This window comes from Schistosoma mansoni, chromosome 1, assembly GCF_000237925.1.
Source record: "Schistosoma mansoni strain Puerto Rico chromosome 1, complete genome".
Classification (NCBI taxonomy): Eukaryota; Metazoa; Platyhelminthes; class Trematoda; order Strigeidida; family Schistosomatidae; genus Schistosoma; species Schistosoma mansoni.
Genome location: NC_031495.1, coordinates 28,050,646 through 28,065,127, shown reverse-complemented (window position 1 = coordinate 28,065,127; position 14,482 = coordinate 28,050,646). Strand labels below are relative to the sequence as shown.

Here is a 14,482-nt window from a genome sequence, read left to right as displayed (position 1 = left end):
TACAGTTTGTTTATTTATCAAGGTAATATACGTCTTTACCTTGTTCTGTTTTATTTTTGTTTTTTTTTATTGCTATAGAAATTATTATAATTATTTTATTGATTAAAACAAAACATTAAGATTTCATTTCCTTGAATTAATTTTCCTTATTTTCTACATAACGAAATGACTAAGTCTTTTATCATTGTTCCGCTCGATTTATCATTCGTCTGAAAACTGAAAAGCGTTAAACATTTTTAAAATTGAAAACAAAGGGGTTTAACATACCAACTAAGAATCTATATGAAGTCTTGTAAACAAATATTTTTATTTGAATGAATCAAATACTTTTACCTTCTAAAGGATGTTTTTATATTTTTCAAGGAAATTAACATTATCGATCTAAGTTATTTTCGCGTTATTTAGATGATGAGACCGGCTTTATTCAGATTTCTAAATAACACTCTCTTATTATATGAAAAAAGACTTTGAAGAAAGTTCACGTCACGTTTTGATTATGGTTAGGAAACCGTTGAAAACATCGGGCACAGGTAAAGCTATATCGTTCTAGAATAAGATACTAGGACAGTCAATGATTGTAATCTTCCTTACAATCCAACTATGATTTCAGGGCACTTATTAAGTGACCTAGCTGTAAATAACTTATTTGAAATTTTTTTATTTCCTAATTATAACATGCGAACTCATGAAAATTCCAAGATGTACATTCATTAAAATCAGTAATACGCCTAATTCTCACTGATCGTAGCTTTTAGCTGCAATGTAGCAATTATTATATGATTATTTCCGAATCCAATAACTTTTAAAAATTGTTCAGCTAAAAAGTATTTTTCTGAAGACTGAAGTAGAATATGATGAAATAGCTGGTTTATCGAGATGTAACAGGTTAGACGCAATCCACCATGATTATGTGTTCGATTTCCAACAGAGTGTTAAATGTTCATACTCAAGAAGTTTAAAGTAAATTTAGTTCACACTGAAAATCTAATTAACTTAATTAAACCAATTATTCTTACTAAACTTTCAGTGCTAATAGTACTGTATTTATAGAATCAAAATACGCTCTAATGAGTTTCACCATAAAAATTGTCAAATCGTCAAAATAAGTCCATCATTCGTATCGTAATGTATCTACCATCTGGCGAAAACAGTAAACACTGCAGGATTCTCAGAGCTCAGTTAACCGGATTTTTTTAAACGTGGCCACATAAGATTTCAAATTGAATTGAATTGAACACTAAATGTATGATATATGGAGAAGTCTATGTAACCAACACGATTGTATTATATTAGTCAATGGTGAAAATACCGAGATTATCAAACTATTAAAATATGTCTGTTCAAGTAGTCCGTTTTTTCAAGTTCATAAGTCTCAATAAACTGATATACTTTGATTATCATGATATTAGTCCCCTGCTTCTCAAAAGCGAGAAATTTTATAATTCTCTATGTAATACCTTTATTGTCACTCTTTATGAGCAAACTTAAAGTTATCATATCTTTTGACAATGATTTCAATTGTAAGATCTGGGCTGGAATATCGATTAATGGGTGTTTCACACATTTTGCTTGACTCAATTTTTTTCAACTTCGTTCATATTATTTTCATACTAATGAATTATATTAGTTTAATAATGATAAATATGTTGTCAGTTTTGGTTTCAAATCCCAGCCTACATAAGTGAACAATTAAGAATGTTATTATTCTTGCTTGCCAATTTGATTGTCATTTAGTTTGTACAACAACTGCTGTCTAATTTATTTTAATAGCGTTGCATGTGAACTGTTTTTAGAGAAACAAAACAATATACTAGATTGTTATAAACTTGGGAATGTAATATGTTATTTCCTTTTTATCATCAGCCTAGTAAATCAAGTAAATTAAATAGACTTAAGGCCATTAAAGAACAGCTTCAGAATTTCTCACAGTTATAAACGTTTCTGTAAATGAACTAATTCATCTTACTGATAAAACGATTAAGTAGACTAATTAATTAACATAATTAAGTTTCACAATAAAATAATTGAATTTTTGATAGGCTAATCCTCCTCATAAAACGAATTCATTCTTCATATTAGGCTTTCATATTATCACTTAACAGATGTGAGATCAAAATAAAAAGACTAAACAATGAACTTGTAAGTGAAGTTGGATAGTGGCTAGTAGTAGTTTGCAAGGGATTGGTTTCATCCTAGCAAGTTAGATTTATTTTCATTCTAATTTTAATGTTAACCCTGATAATCGAGCCCTGTAACCTTTCACAAGAAAGGCCAAGCGCTTTATCCAATGAACTATTCGATTTTTAAACTTATTTTTTCTCAGTAATTTTTTAATGTAGCATTAAATTGTTGGGAGTTAAAAGAAATAGTAAGCAATGTCGAAATTCGGTTCATTCACACTACAGATGTAGTTCTATGTAGAATTGATAGGTTCGATTTTTTATGTAATATACAATCAGATGATTGACACCTATTTCTTCACATGTTATACTTAGGCTTCTAATTTTTTTATATAATTAGTGAGGTTGAGGTTAAGCAAAAAAGGCCCATTGGTAAATTGTAAAATAAATTCAACATATGAATGTTTTCAAAATACGCAGCGATATATATGTATATATCACGTGGACAACTCCGCCTGTAGCTCCTCTAGAGTAAGTATCACGTGGACATTCAATAAGTAGGTGAATGAAATCATTTTAGAGACTACATTTATCTCAATAATGTGTTTATGACTTTTTTAAACTAATAATCACCTTTAGTTTACACCGGAAAATTAAAGCGAATATAAATATGTAGCGTTTATATACAAAGGGTGCTTTTCGAAGACATTTATACGCCTTTTAGTTGATTATATTATCAACCACTGTTACTTCATCACTGTTAAGAGTGATACACAGTTTTGAATTGAAATTTGGTCTTTCGAAATCTGTTATCACACGATACGAAAATCAAGTGATCTTAAGGATATGTTTGAAAAAACGTATGGATCCTACTCATAATGAATTAAAAATGATCTGTATTATATTCATGAAAACTGGCTATTGGTGAAAACCAGAATCTATGCTACGTTCTTTTTGGGACTCATCACTTGTTTGTATCCCGCACCCACTGTTTGAAAGTAAACAGTAAGAAAATGGAAATCCTAGACATATAATGATATACAATTCTACTTTCTCTGATATTCGATGTTCTTTTAAGAGTGATTTAAATATAAATGAATATCTCTTTTGTTAACAGTCACATGAAATCAGAAACACTTATTAGTTTAGTGTATTTAACTTCCGCCTGTAGCTCTTCTAGAGTTACTGCTGGTCCCAAGCCCGGGTAAAAGGAGGAAGGTTGGGTATGGTGTCGGTAACCCCATCCCATAGAACAAAATCTTGCTAAGAGAACGCCAAACAGATTAAACAAATTAAACCATTTAAACTCTGCCCTGGGAGTTGAAGAATGAATTATGACGCCTCAGAATGAAAGCCAAGATTATTAGGAAGTCACGGGGCCGATGGCCATTCTAACACTCGGATCAACACTTTTTATAGTTACATGGAACGTTCGGACAATGTGGGAGACCAGGAAGACCAGTCAAATAGCATTGGAAATGAGGAGATATAAATTGGCAGTACTCGGAATCAGTGAAACCCATTGGACAAAATCTGAACAACAAAGGCCAGGTATGTGAGAGATGCTGCTGTACTCCAGTCACGAAAAAGGAAATGCTCCACAAACTCAGGGAGTTGCTCTGATGCTGTCCAAAGAAGCAAGAAATGCACATATAGGATAGGAATCTCAAGGATCCAGGATTATCAAAACATTACTCAAAACAAAGAAGAAGGGATTGATGATGAATGTTATCCAATGTTATGCAGCAACCAATGATAACAACGACGATAATAAAGATCAGCTCTACTCGAGGCTGCTATCAATCACAGCGAAGTTCCCAAGAAAGGATCTCACCATCGTAATGGTAGACCTAAACGCCAAAATCGTAATGAACAACACCAGATACCCACAGATTCATTCTTTTATACCTTTTGAGGTTCTAGGCTGCATACATTTCTTGACTTCATTCATTTCACTGTTTAGCACTATGCAAGATGGCTTTGTTGGTAAATGTATATCTTACCGAACGATTTTGTACTAGAATAACAAAAAAACTCGGATCACTATTGTTTATCACAACAAATAGTTGCATTATAAAATGAATTGCTACAGAGTAAAAAGGTACTAGTCGTTTCTTTTAAAACAACACAAAAATGCAAAAGCATTCCACAACTTTGCCTCGGATAAAAAAAACTAAACAATCAATATAATATTTTCAGATAAATCATCCCTTCATAAGTCTGATTTGCCTACATAGACTTTAGCTTGTACAACTATTAAACATTCCCTTCCTATCTTTACATGCCTATCTACTAGTCTGCTTATTTACCGATAAATGCAAACTTTTGTTTAAACGAATCAATTTAAGATTAAAATCTAATCACTTTTTTTTAATTTAATTTAAATTTTCAAAGAAATTAATGTGTCTACAAAAAGAAACTAATAAAATTTAATTATTGCATATGTGTAGATATTTAGGGACAGTGATGTTGCATAATATACATTTAAAACTAACTTTATCAATGGAAAGATAATGAAGTTAAAAAATGTAATTGAAATTGATAGACCTATAAAATGAAGAAATTAGTTGGTCAAGTAACCTAAGTAATATTTTATTTAAATAAGATTAAGTAAAGTCGCACTTAGTAAACAGAAAGAATTAGTGTAAACTTGTAGGTAATTTGTTATATCTTGTGAACCTCCTGTATGATCTGTTATTGCATAACGTGATAATGCCGCCAATTATAGAGCAGCGATTTAGCGATCGGATCAATGACACACGAAACCTGTACAAGCAGTCTAGAGCACTTGTCGATCCTGCTATCTGCCTAGCCCAGTCAGTTAAGTTCAGAACACCAATAATAGTTTCTGCACTATAGATCACCATATTTCAAACATACTGAGTATATACACCAATCAAACTGACCACATCGTACCAGAAAATAGAAAATAACATTTGTACAAAATTCAGCTAAATGTGGCTGTGAATATGGGGGGCAGTAATTAATGGACTAGGAATAACTCAAGAATGGTAAATCTTATAATAATAGTTTATGGGTCAAAATAAAGCTTATAATAAGAGGAACGGCAATATGAATAGTTTGGTTACTTAACAATTATACCAAAAAATATACATATAGGATTGGTCCATAAACAGGTCCCAAATTAACCATTCACTATTGTCATCGAGACATAACAAACTTCACTACAATTTTGCATACTATGTAATTCTTGTTAGCAAATAAAGATGCAGTTCAAATAAGACAAGTTTTATACAATTAAACAAACTGTAAGTCATAAATACAGATGATCCTAGGGCAGTATGACTTTCTGGATAGAGATTATTTGTCTTACACATGTCCCTATCAACTTTTGAGACATGATCAATAATCTTTGTACACAATGTGAAAATTACTTCAAACTTAGATTTTGAAGCTAAACATTCATTTATAATGATAAAACGCAGAATACAGAATACGTTCCTTTCAATTACAACATTACACTCTTAGAGTCCTGTTTTTTATTTACTGACGTAGTTATTAGTTTATACTACTTCAACAACCAAGAACAATTTATTTCAGACTGATATAAAGCAATCGAGGCTCAACAGAACTATATATCGTTATAATTTACCAACATTAACACATGTATATACCAAACGGGAAAGGAAATTATATAAAAATTAGACTTGCATTAAAGAATCGAAGGCACAGAATATGAAAAGGTAAAAGTGGAAGAAGTTTAACAAATCTATATCTACGATTAAGTACGAATGAATCTTGAATTCTTGTCTTTGTGTCAAAGATTCTACAAATAATCATGCTTCTATTCAACAACTTTCTGTAAAATTAAATACATTGATGCCGTATCCACAGTTTATGTTGAAACCCAACTAGTTTTTATTAATTTGATACTTTTTAATAACTGTTTGGCATACAGTTTAACAGATATTGATCATTGCCATTAGAGAGGTCACCTTAGTAACAATTTTATCAACTTTGCCTAACGTAAAAAGTATGCGTAAAATGGAGCTGAGTTACACTGGAATCGCATGACTAGTCATCCATCCATGATTCTTCATAGTAAAATCATTCAAATCTTGCTTCATTATAAAATAAAACTATTAGCCAAAAGCTATTTTACAAAGACCATCCCATGTCTTTTGTTTCTATTTTACCCATCTAAAGTAAATATCATTTTCCATCACTACTGAGGATTGAATAATTCTCAGATGAATACTTTCCCATTTTATATTCCATTAGGTTTCAAATTAAACTGTTTACATCTCTAACTTAAATATACGTTAAATTTCAGTTAAATTAATCATTCATTAATAAGTTATCGTTTTAAAAGCTTACAGTATAGGAGAAATGTTACATTGAAATATATAAATAAATAATCAAAATATGCATAACATGATCCATTAAACTTGAACTAAATTAAGAATTTGAACATTTTTTTATTGAGAGAATAAAGTAGGATTCATATATATAGGCGTGAACGACTTCGAATATATCTATATGTATATATATTAGCATGTATGTTCATGATTTAGGCAAATCGTATCCAAATGAAAACAAAAAGGAAAGGAAATAACCCATCTATCTACATACACTTAAATATTTCTATTATTGAATTAGACTAAATAATGGAAAAAAGTTTTTCACTTATCAAACATTGAAGAAAAAAAACAAATCTCCAGTTCCAATTTTTAAAAAAATCAAATGAATTCAAGTTTAGGTACAAGTATACTTGATCTCAACATATTTATATCCCTTTGAAACATTACATAAGTAACTAACCGATGTGTTAATTATTTTAGAAGTCAAACCCCCCCACCCATCCACGTTAATATATAACATTTGTGTTAGATATGATAAAATTCTGTATAATTAGCTAATGCTGAAAAATTAATTCACATGGATCATGAATTTAGAAAACTATAGCAGGCTATTACTGATTATTTTTAAATTACCCACTGAAATATTTTGGATATAATTTTGTTAATGTGAGTAACTTTCAGGATTCAAACGTTTCATCTTTAAAATGTGGATTTAATTCATAGTTGTTTATATATATATATATATACATTTATAAAGCATGAATAAGTCAACTTCGAAAAGGGTAACTGGCAAACCACTTTCCCCCCCCCCCAAGTCATCTGTCACTATGAATAAACACTAATAAAATGCTACTAAAATGGCTCATTAGAAATTTGTCAAACTTTGTTGAATATGTCGATAAACTACTGGTTTGTCTAAAATTAACTAATTAATCCAGTCTACATAAAGCATATTTTGTTGTGATATTGGTTAACCTGATGTGGATTCCCAGAGCAGTCACAAGTCTGTATTTATATATGCTCATATATATATTCTTTAGGACTAATAATTTGGATTAAGGACTGTAGAACTTGATGAGAATTTATTTACAAAAGTACTCTGCTTTTATATATCTGTGTTTTAATAGATGCAGTTTATCTCACTGATAAATTTAACTGAAGCACGGATAATGTAGGCGACAAAATGACACAAGTTCATATTTCGAGGCTTCTCATCAGACATTTACAACTTCAATAGTAGAATTTATTAAAATCAGTGTACATACTTTGACTCACGCTTTCAACTATGAAAATACTAAATCTCCACAAAAACCCCTTCTGATACATACTTTATATTGTACTACTGGAGATATTCTCATCAATCAAGGTTTATCAAATCGACGATATGATGAAACATTACGTTATAGTTATGTAATCCTTAAAGCATAATCAAATAGAAACAAGTACAAATCAGACAACATTATAGTTTTCTCATAACTTATCGCTTATTTTACTAATCTCTATTGATGACAATATCTCCAATAATACAAAATAAAGTATGTATACTGATTTTAATAAATTCCATTATTTTATTTAGGTTTTAAGTGTCTGATGTGAACCCTCGAAATACAATGAAGTTATGTTATTCTGTCACGTTCATTATTCTTTCTTTTGTCAACTTTTTATAATAAACTAATACACTAGTATGTTTTTTTATTTACTGCCGACATCACACTGTTTTGAAAAAACAAAGGAATTATGAGAGCAGGTAATTTGAAATAATGTTTTTCAACTGGCTTCCGCTAAAATCAATATGTATTCCTTAACTAAATAACAAAAAGTATTTGGATAAATGACCAATTTTATAATTTTTTTCACTTTTATTAGACTACTCATTTTTACAAAAATGCAATTGTATATAGTATAAGATTAGTATCACTTATCCTTTGGGCTTCGTTTTGTTTTGTCATACCATACACTACAAATTCCAGTAAACATTTAATTCTTAAGGTTAGCGATGAACATGCTACTTTTGTAATAACCACTTGAGCAATGCAATATCTGAATCTGGAAACCAATGCAGTTTTTATGACGTGAATATGAATATGAAAACTGAATACAAAAGAAGATTTATATCACTCTCTAGATCACATTTACAGTTGTTTTAATGCCATAATACCTGAATTAGTGAATCTCACGGCGCAAGCGAGACGATGACGACAACAGATAATGATTTATTTCACAGTGAAAACAATTCAAAACTACATTTAGAATCTACTGGTTCGTAGATGTTTCTGTTTCGCTGAGGAACAGTTGGATTTTCTTGAATTAAGCTGAGTAGTAGTTGACATTTCATTGGTCGCTAATTTAATGGATGGATATCGATTTAAAATGTCGAAATGAATCATTCCTTATGAAGTTGCAGACGTTATACAGATTTTTTTAGCTTAAAATCAGATTATAATCAGGAGTTTTCGTGGAGATTAAGTATTTGCGTAGTTTAAAGTATGGGTCAATTGAAGATAGACGACCAAGGAAAGCCTTGAAACACTGGACGGCCGTTTCGTCCTATTGTGGTACTCCTCAGCACGAGGTCGTGGATGCTCACTGCTGAGGAGTCCCACAATAGGACGAAACGGCTGTTCAGTGTTTCCGGGCTTTCCTTGGTCATCTAGCTTCAATTGACTCATGCTTTCAACTATGTAAAAACAGATTGTTTTGTTTCTTTCGAATGAATTGCCAGTGTTTAACACCAAGATTAGTGAAAACTTTCTATTCTATGGCTTTTGACAATCTAATTTGCTGCTTATGAGAAAAAATATGAAAAAAACTGAATCCCATATCAACTCATTTATGAACTGTATATAATTGAATGTACTTGTCAATTGTAATTAAAAATGCGTTCGCTTTTTTTATTTTGCATCAAACACGGTTTTTTTAAACAAAATTTAATTTTAAATACAAAAGAAATCACGTCATCATTCATTTTCACTTCTGTTCGATAATTTACTTCATAATTATCGACTGTTTGTAATCTAATTATACTGTTACCAAAGAAACAAGAATTTTGGACGCCAAGATTAGTAGAAATAACAAAGAGAATTCTCTAAATCAAGAACAAATGTATATCCCTTTATCATTTAACAAACAAGTTAAGAAAGGAAACGGTAAAATAATTTCAATAACGTTTGAAATATTATTGTTAAATTATAGGTTATGTAAACAATATCTCTATTCCCTTGAGTATATATATATAGATATAAGCAACTTCAGGTTGTGTCAACAGGATGTAGAATTAACATTATTCAATATAGGGATCGCTTCCACATTTCCATTTTTCCGAACAACAAACAAGCACGTAAACAAACTGGAACTTTTTTCAGATAACTATTTTTTTTGTACTAAAGTAGTATACAGTATAGATTTGATTAAATTAATTCTGAGTCATTTATATAAACAAGATGAAAAGAAAATTTATTTTGTTCAAGTATCAATATGAAGTTCAATGGATTTTGAATAAAAATTCATAATCACAATACTTAAGTTGTTAGATGAAGTTGATTTTAATTTCTCATTATTTTAACATTTACACACCTCTGAATGATACAGATGAATCACAATAATAAAACCATAATCATAATAATAATACCAAGAAGTAACCGAGTTTACAACTGACCTTGAGATGTTTATGCTTTTTTATTAACCAATTAGAATATAAATCATTAACATTGATAAAATAACACTTTCCCATAGTTTCATTACAATATTGGAAAGAATAAATGTATGATAAAGATATTCCTTTATAACTATATATCCATAACATATGTATCATATTATGAACAGATTTTGTATAAATGTGTAGACTGGTTAGTGGGTCAAGTAGATAATATAAAGGGATAATGTTATAATGACAATATCGAAAATCATTCCAATAACATATATACTGATAAATGCACCCATTATCAAGAACAAGTGAACATGAATATTGTTTTTTAGAGAAAAATACAAAATTGTAAAGAACCTATAACTTATTGTATACCGCTGTCACTTAATCGTTCATAAGGAAAATTCAGTATTTTGCTTTGCTTTAAGGAAAAGATATTCTCATTTATAAAGTTTAACTTCTACTTCACATATCACATTTTACTTCTTATAGTGAATTATGTTAAGTGTTCATTACTTTCTAGACTTAAGTATTCCTAATTTACTTATTGTTACTAATACGGATGTTTTGAGATGCGATACAATAGCAAAAGTCTTAAACTTTTATATAATGCCACTGAAAAACAAATCAAACATACTGGATATCAATTGCAGCCAGTAAAGCTCGAAATGAAATACTGTGTGTTATATTTAACAACCACATAGTAAGCACCTGTTGCCCTAAGACAATAGAAATGCCTTGATGACTTGTATCAAACTACCCGAAAAGTTGATTTAATGCTTTCAGTCAGTTCCCACGAACTACTCAAAATGAAGCGATATCAATTGTAAAATCAATCAAGTCAATATGACTAAGGGAGGTCAATCATAACTACAGCATTGAAAAAATAGCATTGATCATTTTTCTTCATAAATTCGTAGTTTTTCAAATTCTGCCTGTACACAACAACATAAATGAGTTTCATTATTATGGAATAAATACCTAATTACATTAACGTACCATTTCATTCGTTAACATAAAATTAAATTGAATGAGAACGGTTATAATTTATTACTCTCATACATGACTTCTAAAACACTAACAGTATTGCTGAAATAGAAAGAATTCTGCTGCAAATAACATCAAATAACTGAATTACGTAAAACCTGTCTAAATGTTGCATTGGATTACATAATTCCAGTTCATAGCACTGGGAATAAGCTCAACCCCTGTTTGTAATTTCGACACCTCAGTTAGCAATCAAACACAGTGAAGCGGTCATGGTCGGCTTGCTTTGTTCTGTGTGTTTCTCGTTTGTCTTTTCAGTGCCACTGGATTATTTAATCTTTCAGTGTGCCGAAATCCTGTAATTTATGTGATAATTTTAATGTTGGCACCAATTATTTTTAATCAAACTTTTTTATCGGTTTTTACTACTACTACTATTCAGATCAGTGTATTCTTTCTGGTATGCTTATGCATTTCATGCCATAGAATGTTAATCCGCTTTGTTTCGTGTATTTTCTTGTATATATCAGACACCATCGTGCATTTTTTTTACTTATGATCAATGTTACTGTCACCTAGGAATTTCTAGCCGTTCTCATACTCGTTCCTAATTTTTGCTTATTATGTTATTGAGAACAATGAAGGAAAACGAATGCCGGTTAGTTTAAAAATGTTCGTATTCCAGAAGTCTGCCTATAGTAAATCAAAGAAGTAGTTAAAGGTTATTGTAATGTGTAACAGCTTAGAGACTTCAGCCTTCCTCTATTCAAATTATATTTTCGGATAACGCCTCATACTGATCGTTTTTTTTAATTTCGACACCTAAATGGAAATTAAAAACTACAATTCAAGATATAATTCTAGCATGTAATGTAGGGTGTAACTCAGTCTAGTATAGTGAACGAAAATTACAGTCACAACAAGATTTACAGCGAAATCTATTTTTTAAAATAAAAATTACATAATAATATGACGAATTCACTAACTTTATGTACGCAAATATGACCATTACTTCTGACCACGACAAACTTAGTTGACGTCACAATGTTGAGTATATTTCCACCGGTCCATAGTAATGGAGTTTAAATAAGTCAGTGTTTATTTACTTAACGATGCCAAATATTTTAGGACACTAGTCATTATGCAACACATTATTTTGTGATTCATTTTAAGCGGCTCATGCAAAAATAATACGAACTCACAACAATTACTAAATGTTTTCCCATCTCACCAAATAAACTGACTCCATTTCGGATATATAAAAAGGACCAGCCTCTTACTGAAGACATTGTTAATTAAAAATGAAACTATTATGATTTAATGTATTTAGTTATTTTATTCGTTAGTATAAGAACGCTGTGAAGGATGTTGGGTGTTATTTCAAAATGATGTACTGACCCACTGTGAAAGCGAAATCGGTGAATAGATTATTCATTCCAGAGTGGGACACCTTAATAACGTCCATCGATGGCCCAAAGTATTGAGGAATTTTGGCCATTATCAGTATACCTAAGCAGCTTCAAGAGCTAGACATGTATTACCGTATTGGTTAAGCAATATCGAAGAATGATTGGAGTTATTTTTTTACTTTAAGCTCAGTAATTGTTTGTTTATGACCAACATATAAAACCTAGTTACAATTCATCATTTTCATTCACCACAATATTTTCCATACTGTATTTACAAATCGCATTTAGAATTTCCTTTGATTATTATGCTTTTTAACAATATGATATATAACTTGAGACTAATACTAAGTAGGATGTGATTACTTTTGTAAAATATTAAATTTAAAGTATACAGTCGTTCTGTTTTAGCTTTTACCAGTTGTTTAACTGATTGATATTCCTAATCATCCATCATCTGATTATAGTTTTAGGTCCCTTCGGTAGCCTGCTCGAATATCTAGGCTACCTGTTCCTGCCATCTGGATAATCGACAAGTTCTCTGGTTTTGTTTGTTTCAGCACAGCACTATGTCTATTACTCGCGAAACTTATTCAGGTGCGTTTATGAAAAATTTACAATCTTTTGCTGCACGAGTTGTAAAAACGTACAATCTGAGACATCATGGTGGCTAACAATATACGTTGAAAAGAATGAACATTATTCAGATGTCAATTGACAAACTGTTAACGTCCAACTGTCGATCACCCAATATTTATTGTCTGGATCGATCAAGAAATAAGAAAAAGAATCTTGCTGAAATACTTTGAGCTGGGAATTCATGGGAATCCCTCCTCTATCCGAGTATTGGACCGGCAATAGCACCCAGAGGAGCTACAGGCGGAGATTGAGAATTTTATACCGTACCGAAAATATAACACTGAATAAAGCCATTAATATTAGTAGTAATAAGGACAAGCTCGTGAATATTAGTTTTTTCCCCTTGATTAAATGGATTAAGCAAGGTTATACAAATGATGAACATTACTGATGTGAGCCATACAAGTTACTTTGTTAAACACTTAGGAGAGAAAAATCAATTTACTGTTTGCATATACATTTCAATATCATCACAAAAGATGTGATAGGTTCATATAAATAACGGTCTATTACAAGTTCAGCTTCTTCTGAACCATATATATATCATTAAAATATTCAACAGCCACAAATTTCAGAACTAATAAGAGTAGCATGATATGTTATAAAATAGAATAAAAATTATAATCTGCCTGACTTGATATTAATCGGCATCGAAATGAGTTTTACTTAACACAGAAAAACAGGAAATAATTTAAATAAATTTCTTTTCTATCTACATAAGTGACTTTTTCTCCCTCCATACAACACTATCAATTACTTTGAACATCTACATAGTAAAAGCAACTGTTCGGATAAAATGAAGATAACTAAAGTTTTTTCGGTTAATTATTTTTCGTAGTTGAAATCATGAGTCAATTGAAGCTAGACCACCATCGAAAACCTGGAAGCACTGGACGGCCGTTTCGTCCTATTGTGGGACTCCACAGCAGTGCGCATCCACGACCTCGCCTGGAGCGATTTGAACCCAGGACCTACCAGTTGCGCCAGAGCACTTAACCGATAGACCACTGAGCCGGCATCCAACGGTGTTAATGTTTAACTTCAACCAATCCACGAAGTTTGAGCAACCGTTCACCAATTGTTTTCAGTGAGTTGATATCTTCCAACAGACGTGGTTGAACTCCACTGGTCACTGCTTCTCACTAGAACTCCAGTGCATGTATCTTGAAGTCAGTCACTAGTGAGCATATGATTAAAATCAGAAGGGGTTTTGTGGAGATTTCAGTATTTTTCATGGGTCCTGGGTTTGAATCTCATGAGGCGAGGTCGTGGATGCTCACTGTTTAGGAGTCCTACAAGAGGACGAAACGGCCGTCCAGTGCTTCCAAGTTTTCCATGGTGGTCTAGCTTCAATTGACTCATGAT

The 14,482-nt window shown here is 31.1% G+C and overlaps 1 protein-coding gene across 1 annotated transcript in view; it reads right to left on the bottom strand.

Annotated features, from left to right (window-relative positions):
• Nucleotides 1-14,482, bottom strand: part of Smp_092020 (putative cement precursor protein 3B variant 2) — a gene marked incomplete at its 3' end in the record, with an annotated part of 82,466 nt that overhangs the window by 66,411 nt on the left and 1,573 nt on the right. The gene's annotated exons all lie outside the window — the stretch shown is intronic.